Genomic DNA, 8,982 nt, shown 5'->3' with positions numbered 1-8,982 from the left:
GCATGGAGTTGTGCCTTCTCTAGTGTCTCTATTTTTTTCTTTAGCTGCATGGACTCTACTACCGTCTTAGATGCTTCTTTCTTTGTATCTTCTAACTCCAGCTCTCGCAGATAGTAAAGAGCCCTTTGACATTGAAACTGTAGCTTGATTTGCTCTAAGTGAGCGTCAATGTCAAAGGACTTGACTATCTCCGCACCCTCCTCCATTGCCGCTTGTGATCGAGGCGATCGTGGCCTCTACTGGCTTTTTTGGCCCCGATTCGATTGTTTAGTCCCATCAGTTTGCTTTCCTCTTTGTCTCTGATCTTCTAGAGTAGTGGAGGTTGTAGTGGGCTCCGTTTCTTGATCTGCTTTTAGTTTTGTCTACTTTTCCTCAAATCCTTGCTTTGGCAAGCCTTCCATTTTATCTTCCCCTTTTTTCGCAATATCTGGAGGTGTCCCAGTGTCCTTGGGAGAACCAAAGTCTTGACCTTGTTGGTGTGTCTTGCTGTTCCTCCCCTTGCGAGTTACTTTCCTCTTTTTTTCTTTGGTTAGTTTTGTCCGATGATTCGAGATCATCGACGCGTGGCTTCTTGGACTCTTATTTTTCTCTTTGCTCCATCTTTCGCTTGAGTTCATTATTAATTAGCTACCACATGGCACTGGCAATCTCACGTTTTTCTTCACCTTCCTGCCTCTTCTGCTGCTTGATCCTTTCTAAAGCAGCTGTTTGCCTGCGTAGCAGTGGGATGTTTTTTGCATCTTCCTCCTCTTTCTCATCATCAGATTCTGTTCCTTGGGTTTGTTTCTCATCATGTTTTTGTTGGCGGAGCCTTTCCCTTAATGCCTGAGCTTCTTCCATTGTCCTCCTAGCATGAGTAATGGGAATAGCCTCTATCGCGTGTACAACTTTCTTTCTCAATCGGGTATACCCAAGTGTGTATTGGCTATCCTGCTCCTCCTCCAAATACTGATACTCCGAAGGAGTGTCTCTTGGTTGGGACCCCGCTTCCTGGCTGCTCCGAGCATCTGACTCTGTCTTTTTGCTGTCTGAATCTTTTAAAGGTGTGCTTTGCCTAGTCTGCTTAACTTTTGGTTTTGGCCTGGTGGAGGGTCCCGCCACTGGTTTTACCGCTCTTTCAGATCTATGGATCAGATCTATCTGCTCTTCGGCTGGTGGTAGATCATCGGTCATCCCCAGTGCTTGATAGGCAATACGCGTCAGCATGGGTCCGCCGTTCATGTAGGCTTTGGTTCATTGGATCCCCTTCAGGTTTGCTTCTACAATATTGTCAAGAAGTTAATTGCCAAAATTGCAACTGACCACCCTCCCTTCAGCCAAGCCCATTGCCATTACCATGGCCATGTGCAACAAAGGTTGTGTATATTTGGGCAGCTTCTGCACTTTGAAGTGTTGCAATATAAGGCGCAATGGCAGTTTAGTTTTTGAGTATATCAAGTCTTGGTACGTCAGCTTGTGGCCTCGTTGCTTCAAGAAGGATTTATCATTATCTATTGCCTTTATCTTTTGCAGGAGATTGTGCGTCTCTTGTGGCAGGTGGAGGGCTTCATTGATAGTTTTTGCTGTGATCTTTACCTTGACGACTGCCCCATCTTTGTCGGTCAGAGTTGCTTCCCCATTGTACTGAATTGAACTTATGAGCTCATGAGCTCGTCTGAAGTGTGTTCCCCAATGAGGCAATCGTAAGAAGCTATCTAACTGTAGGTACCTGTCCCGTGCCTGCACTTCTAGCTTTTGGTGCAAAGTCTACATTTCCGATGGAAAGATTGTGGCCTTTACTATTTCTCTGTCTGCTGCCTGAAACCTTTCGATGAAGATGATAGCTGGAATGGGTTCAAGTACCTGTTCAGTGATGTGAGCTTTCTCATTTGAGGAGACATCGGTTATCTCATAGGTGCAGCATTCCACTCCCTTTGTGCTTTCCTTCGAGGCATTATGTTGTCAATTTTAGCATTTAAAATAGGTTTTAGCCATTGATCAAAACTATTGAAAAGTGTAAACCTGACCATAAAATGAAAATTGAGCATTACTTTGTTAAAACTACCCCAAATTTGACCAAATTTCACTAGTGCATCTAGGATTACTATAGGCACAAGGAGGTAATGTAACAGATGAATTTTAGAAAAACGAAACATGGATCGCGATCCATGTTGGGAAGAATTTTGAAATTCTAACTTGGGGAAGTTGTTCCTGGGCATATGGGGATGCTACTGAGCAATTTTCTATGGATTTAGGGTTGGAGGTACATGGATCGTGATCCATGTTGGGCAACATTTTGGAAATCTGTTGCAAACTTAGAGATTTTTGGCATTTTGAAGTGGATTTTGGATTCAAATGGCTTGAAACTTCATGGCTTGGGTTTCTTGAACATACTGGGTCAGATGGCCTGGTTTTTGCTTTGATTGGGCAAAAAGGTACATGGACCGCGATCCATGTTGGAAAGAATTTTGATACAGTTCTTTTGCACATATGCTACTATAGGTTTTCCTATTACATTGGTGAAATATTTTCAAGTTTGGACATGTTTTTCCTTAGTTTGCCCCATTTCCTAGTTTATGGTCATGTTTTTTCCGTTTTGACCATATCTGTTCCTTGCACCCATTTTTGAACACAGGTTTTGCATGAGGTCTATCATTGTCTTGATTCTTGATGATGTAGGTCTGTAGTTTATAGCTTTGCCTAGCTCCCTGTCAAATTTCATAAGAAATTGAATCCATGTGAGGAGACAAATTGATTCTTGCAATTTTCACCATTTTGCAAGTAATCCTTTGTTTAGTTTTGATCCTACCACCATCCTTAAGTTACATCTGCTTGTTAATAGGCTCCAAGGAGAGTGTGAAGTCTCCCAATTGACTTTAGCAGTAATTTGAAAACTTGTCAGGAACTTTGTCTTTAGCCTTTCTTTATAGGTCTTGCTGGCATCCCAGCATTTGACCTCTCATGAGTTTTTCTTTGGGATCCCACCCTTTTTTCTTGTGAAAATGACCAAAGGACCATTTATTGATTGAAAGTAGCAATCCAAGAGGATTTGATGATCTTAAAAGCATTTTTTGCAACACCAGTACTATTTTTACATTGCCCAACTAGTGAGCCACTTTTGCCCTAATTTTGGCAGAAAGGAACATGGATCGTGATCCATGTTGGGATGCATTTTGAAAAACTAGTTATAGGAGGTTGTTCCTGGCCCTCTATGGTTTCACCTGTAGAAATTTCTATGATTTTAGGGTTTGAGGAACATGGATCGGATCCATGTTCCACCACTTTTTGCTGTTGTTTTTAGCCTGCCTGATTCTGTTAGCTTTTTGGGGTCTATTGGTAAAATATTTTTGGTTTTTGATGGGTTTTGGACTTCCCCATTGGCCCTGTTAGTTTGCCGATTTTGTGACTTTGTACTACTCTAATCTGTTGTTTTGGCACTGTTGATGCAGTATGGGGCATGCACACATGCTCTCGCAAGGTTAATGATCATACCTGTCAAATCTGGTGTAGTAAGATCCACCAAGGTGGTCGCAGCGGGCAAAAACCACTGCGAGAACTCTATACTCCTGTGTCTCTCTGTGTGTGTGTGTGTGTGTGTGTGTGTGTGTGTGTGTGTGTGTGTGTGTGTGTGTGTGTGTGTGTGTGTGTGTGTGTGTGTGTGAATGCAAATGAGCTTATGTTACCCCATTTGACTATATGTTCCTAATGTACCCGGAATGCTCCATTTATACTTACCTCCATTGATCATGTCTTGTTGTTCATATCACCTACGGTTCGAACCGTTCATCATTCTGACACTCGGTTGATAAATGGAGTTCGATATGCAGTTTTGATCCTTCAGAAGTTGGCTCAAAATTCACCTTGTGTTGAATCTTTCCATATTTGCCATGTTCGAAGTCCTTGCTTTGAAGTTTTGGCGTTTGCTTTTAAAAGTCAATTCCGACTTTCTTGGCTCGACTTATCAATTTTTGTTGAATTTGTCATTTTTTGTATTTTTTGTAAAAGAGAATTATTTGCAATTATTATTAGTTGGCCAAAAATTAACCAAAATTAGTGTAGTCTCCCTTATATACATACTCTTATTCTGGTATTGGATGGTGACGGTAAGGCTCATGATTATGCCGACTAAGAGTTTGTGAGACTCTGAAAAACTTGTTTTAAAGAAGAAGAAGGGAAAGAAAAAGAAAAAAAAGAAAAAAATTGATAATAATAATATACAAATGATAATCCTGCCGCATTTTCTCCCCTTCCTATAGTGAGTCATCCCCTGACGAACATGTGTTATAGTGCATGGGAACAAAGCACGTGTCTATGCATAGCCGTATAAATTGTGGCTCTATTATGCTGATTGAGGATATGCATGGGAAAAAAAATGCTGTGCAAGAGAGAGGTGCTGAACAATATGTTCAGTGGTTGCTGGTGCAAGGTCCGAACAATAGTAATTGGAGAAGACGCGCCTTGTTGACGGTGACCTGCAAAAGTTGTGATGCTGCTTGTGGGCTTTGCTTTGGTTGCCACTTAAATTGCTTGCATGTGGATTCGCTAGAAGAGGCATCATGTGAGCGAGTTTTTTTGGGTTTCCATACCCACTGGACATTGTTTGGCCTAGGTCGTTTGACAAAAGCCGTAGGCAATTTGGCTAGGTCTGATTTCTGTGTAGGCAATGTAGACGGACTTGTATTGAATTGTTGTTTTGGTATCCACAATTGCTTAGGATTGGTTTGCATGATTGATTTTTTAACACTAGAATGGTAACATGACACTTTTATGTCCTTTTACACTTTTGTGTCCTGTTAAGTGACCATTTTGCTTGAATTATTTGAAGAGTATGAAAATGAATTTTTGGGTGCTATGTATCCACAAAGTTGCCTTATGAGCTGAAAAAAACTTAGCATTTTTTTTTTAGTATCGATCTCACCATTAACCTTACTCTTGCACAACATTTTTGAACCTAAATTGTGTGAAAAAATGGGTCCTGTTTTTGGCTTTTTTTCAAATTTTGGCAACTATACCACTCTAAACTTCATGTTTGTGAGGTTTAGATGGTTACAGGTTAGGCCTTCATAGTTCTCAACATGTTTTGATGCTTGTAGGGAGAGCTAAGTGTTAAAATTGAAAGTTATGACCAATTTACAAGAATTGCATAATCCTGTTTTTTGGCCAAAATTAGCACTTTTATGATTTTTTTGGTGGATTTCTTGATATCCAAATTAATTTTGATTGTGTAAGTGTAATGTATAACATAAAGCTAATCTTCCTTGAGTTTTGGGGGACCTAATATGCTATATAGCATAGTATATGATGATGGTTGAGTTATTTGATTGCTGAAGAATACGATAAATTTTAGAGTAGCAAGTATAACTTTCTCAATATTGCTAGTTTCTTAGGCCAATTGTGTGTATTTTGTAGGTAGTAACCATATCTAATCATAGACTACAAACTTGGCTAGATATTGAGTAGTTTCTATGGGTTTCTAGAGGTCATAATGCTAAACCCAATTTTTTCATGTTTGTTGTATTTAGCACTTTATCATTGCCCCCAAGGTTCCAATTGTAAGAGATCCATTATCCTTTTGACATGATCCATGCATGGCTCCTTTTGAATCCAAAGGCCCAAAGGAAACTAAGAAAACATGTATATAGTATCTGTATGGAGCATGACTATGGAAACTTTGATGATAGGTCCGCAGAATGGCAAAAATGCAACTTTTTTGTACCTAATTTTTTTTCCCAAAAAAAAAATAGTGAGGTAAAAGCAACCATATGTTTTGGTCACCAACCCATTGAAGTTAACGGGGCATTTTATCTCATGTCCTACAAAAATCCCCACTCTTATTTATATGCAATCAACCGTAAGAAATTGCTGTTTTGGGCAAAATGCACTTGTCCATCAACTTTGGAAGCTAGTAGTGACCAAGGGATGAGAAAAATTACAAGTTTCTCAATTTTTCCATATGTAGTAGCTATTGAACTATAAGCTCATGAAAGGATTTTTCAAAATGAGTGGATCTACTATGGTTTTGGAAAATTTTCCCATAACCTTGAAAGGACACTTTTATGTCCTGTTAGGTTACCATTCTAGTGTTAACCCATATTTTCTTGGCCACTGAGCTGATGCATATGATGATGATAGAGGTTCCTATACATAGTCTGTTTGTACAAATGGCATGGCGAAAGATTGGCCCTCTTATTTGAGCAATAAGGTATTGTCTTACCAGTTTGGCGTGGCTTGATAAGTGCACATCCACGGCACGCCCAAGATAACTGCTTCGTTAAGATGCTGATCGTCGACCACATGAAAATGATGCGGATAAACTGTACCATCAATGATAATTGGTAAATTTATGTGGCCCAGACTATCCATAGTGCCTTTTCTTGCTACTTTGAACCCATAGTGTTTGACATTAGAGACTCCTGCGTGATTTTTGTGAAAGTGGAGTAGTTAACCACATTAGCTCTGGCCCCAGTTTCCACTAATGCTCGCTCCGTGGTGCCATCTGCAAGTTGTAAATTAATGCGTAGATCCATTCCTCCTAAGCATGTAGCTACTGTTTGTATGGATGCTATCGGAGCAGTATCAATAGACTCATTTTGTTGTGTTGTCCTCTGAAGGTTTGCATGCTCTTTGAGCTTTAATATTCTGATTTTGGCTTCCTGTTGTGCCTGTTCCCGAATGTCTTGCGCCTGTCTTCTGAGTTGAGATGCTGCGTATAGTGTTGCGAGTTCGTTTGGTGTCAGCGAAAGAAGATATTTCTTTGATCTGCAACCAGTCGTCCAATTAGGAATCTCCTCTCGTGCTAATGTTGCAAGCTTGATGGTGCCACTTTGTGATATGTCATGTATTACAAAAGGCCCCATCCCTCACTTTTGAGTTTTTTGGAGTGTTGTTTGAGGGTATACATTAGAACGTAATCCCCTTTTTGGAACTCCTTACCGATCACGTGTTGATCATGGAAATCCTTCATTTATTTTTTCTGAGCATATATCCCAGCTATCGCTCTAAGTCGGGTTTCATCTAATTGTTCCATGGCTAGTCTCTTCGATAGCTCATGGCCCGTCCATCCTAATTGTGTTGCCACTCTTAGAGTTTTGATTTATGAATTCCAATGGTAGGATCGCATTAATTCCGAATACCATGTTAAAGGGAGTCGTGTCGATGGAAGTTTTAAAAGCTACTCTGTAAGCCCATAAGGCTATGTATAGCTTTTGATCCCAATCATATCTTGAGTCACTAACTATTTTGGTGAGTACGGTGCATAAGATTTTGTCGGTACTCTCTGCTTGCCCGTTAGCTTGTGGATGATAAGGTGCCAATTTGTGATGGACCACCATGAATTCGTCAAGAAGGCTTTTAATGACGTCATTTAAAAAGTGTGTTCCCCTATCGCTCACTATTTTGATAGGTAGTCCATATCTGGTAAAGACGTTTTTGAAAAGAAATTGAGCTGTAGTTCTTGCATCGTTTTTTTGGGTCACTTTTGCTTCCACCCATTTTGTCATGTGGTCTGTTGCTACTATGATGTATTGTGCGTGTGTCCTGTATCCTAGAGGTATGGTGGGACCAATGAAGTCAATGTCCCATTTGGAAAAAGCACGTACTCCCATCATCGGCCTCAATGGCATTTCATCTCTCCGTTGGGGTGGTTTTGTGCATTGACATTCATCACATCGTTTGACATATGTCTCTGCATCCATAAACAGAGTTGGCCACCATATGCCTGAGTGTAGCAGGAGCTTTGCCGTTTTATCAGCAGAGAAATGTCCCCCTAGCTGTCCTAAGTGTGCTTGATCTCAGATAACATAATATTCGCTTTCTGTAGCACATAGCCGTAGTTGTTTGTCCTTTCCCCGGCTATACAGCTTGTTGGCAATGAGCAGATAGTGTTTGGTCTCTTCTTTTATAGTTTTCATTCTTGCTTTGCCACATTCCTCTGGGAAGGTTTTGTTTTTTAAGTACTCAAATATATGAGTACTCCATTTGGGTGCTTGTACTATTCTAAACAGGGTGGCATGTTCCGTTGGAGGTTGTTTTGTACAACTATCATAGGATTTTACATATGTATGGACATTGTGTTCCATGTTTGGCCAGTAGACTCCCAGTCTCTTTAGCTGTTGGCCTGTCTGTGTTTCTCCATTGTGAAATCCTGTATTTTGTATATGAGCCTGTTTGAGGTAGTAGGTGGATTCTTTGGGCTGTACACATAGTCTCAATATCCCATCCTTACTGTGTTTGTACAGTTGTCTTGCCAAAAGCTGGAGATTTTGTGTTTGATGGATAATTGATGGTTGTCTTTCTATTTGTAATGAGCCGATTGTGAGTAGAGGAATGACCTCTTCGCTCCATCTTGGCACCATTTTGATGTTAAACAAATATGAATCAGGAAGACCATCATCGACACCCTCAGGTGCTTCCCCATGAAATAGTAATGAAAGATGATCTGCTCTTGTGTGTGTGGTCCCCTTTTTTACGACTACCGTGAAGTCAAACTCAAGCAAGAGTATAAACCAACGAAACAATTCTTTCAGTGTTGTAAGGTTTGTTTACTAGATATAGCAATGTCTAATTTTTTGACAGCATAAATCAATCCCCAAACCTTCTCTTTCCATAGTGGTATAATTTTTCTCTGCGTTGTTTAGCTGCCGACTAGAGTAGAAAATGGGAAAATCCATTTTCTTCTCTCCTAGCTGGGCTAATATGCACCCAATGGCATAGGCTAATGCATTCACAAGAACATGAAAGATTTTGCTCCAATCAGGGGCTTGCAAAATTGGATCAGAAATTAATTGTTGCTTCAATTTTTGGAAAGCCTGCTCACATTCCTCTGTCCATTTGAACTTAGCAATGAGGGCGTACAACGGCTTAGCTATTACAACATACATATATATGAAACGCTTGTAGTACTTGCAATGCCCCATAAACGCTTGCACTTCCTTCATCTTCGTTGGTCTCGGTAGTGCAACAATTATTTGTACCTTCTCTTGATCAATTGAAATTCCATTTTTG

The sequence above is a fragment of the Adiantum capillus-veneris genome, chromosome 9 (genome assembly GCF_014529385.1).
Source record: "Adiantum capillus-veneris isolate H3 chromosome 9, ASM1452938v2, whole genome shotgun sequence".
Lineage (NCBI taxonomy): Eukaryota > Viridiplantae > Streptophyta > Polypodiopsida > Polypodiales > Pteridaceae > Adiantum > Adiantum capillus-veneris.
Note: the sequence above shows the minus strand (reverse complement) of the source record.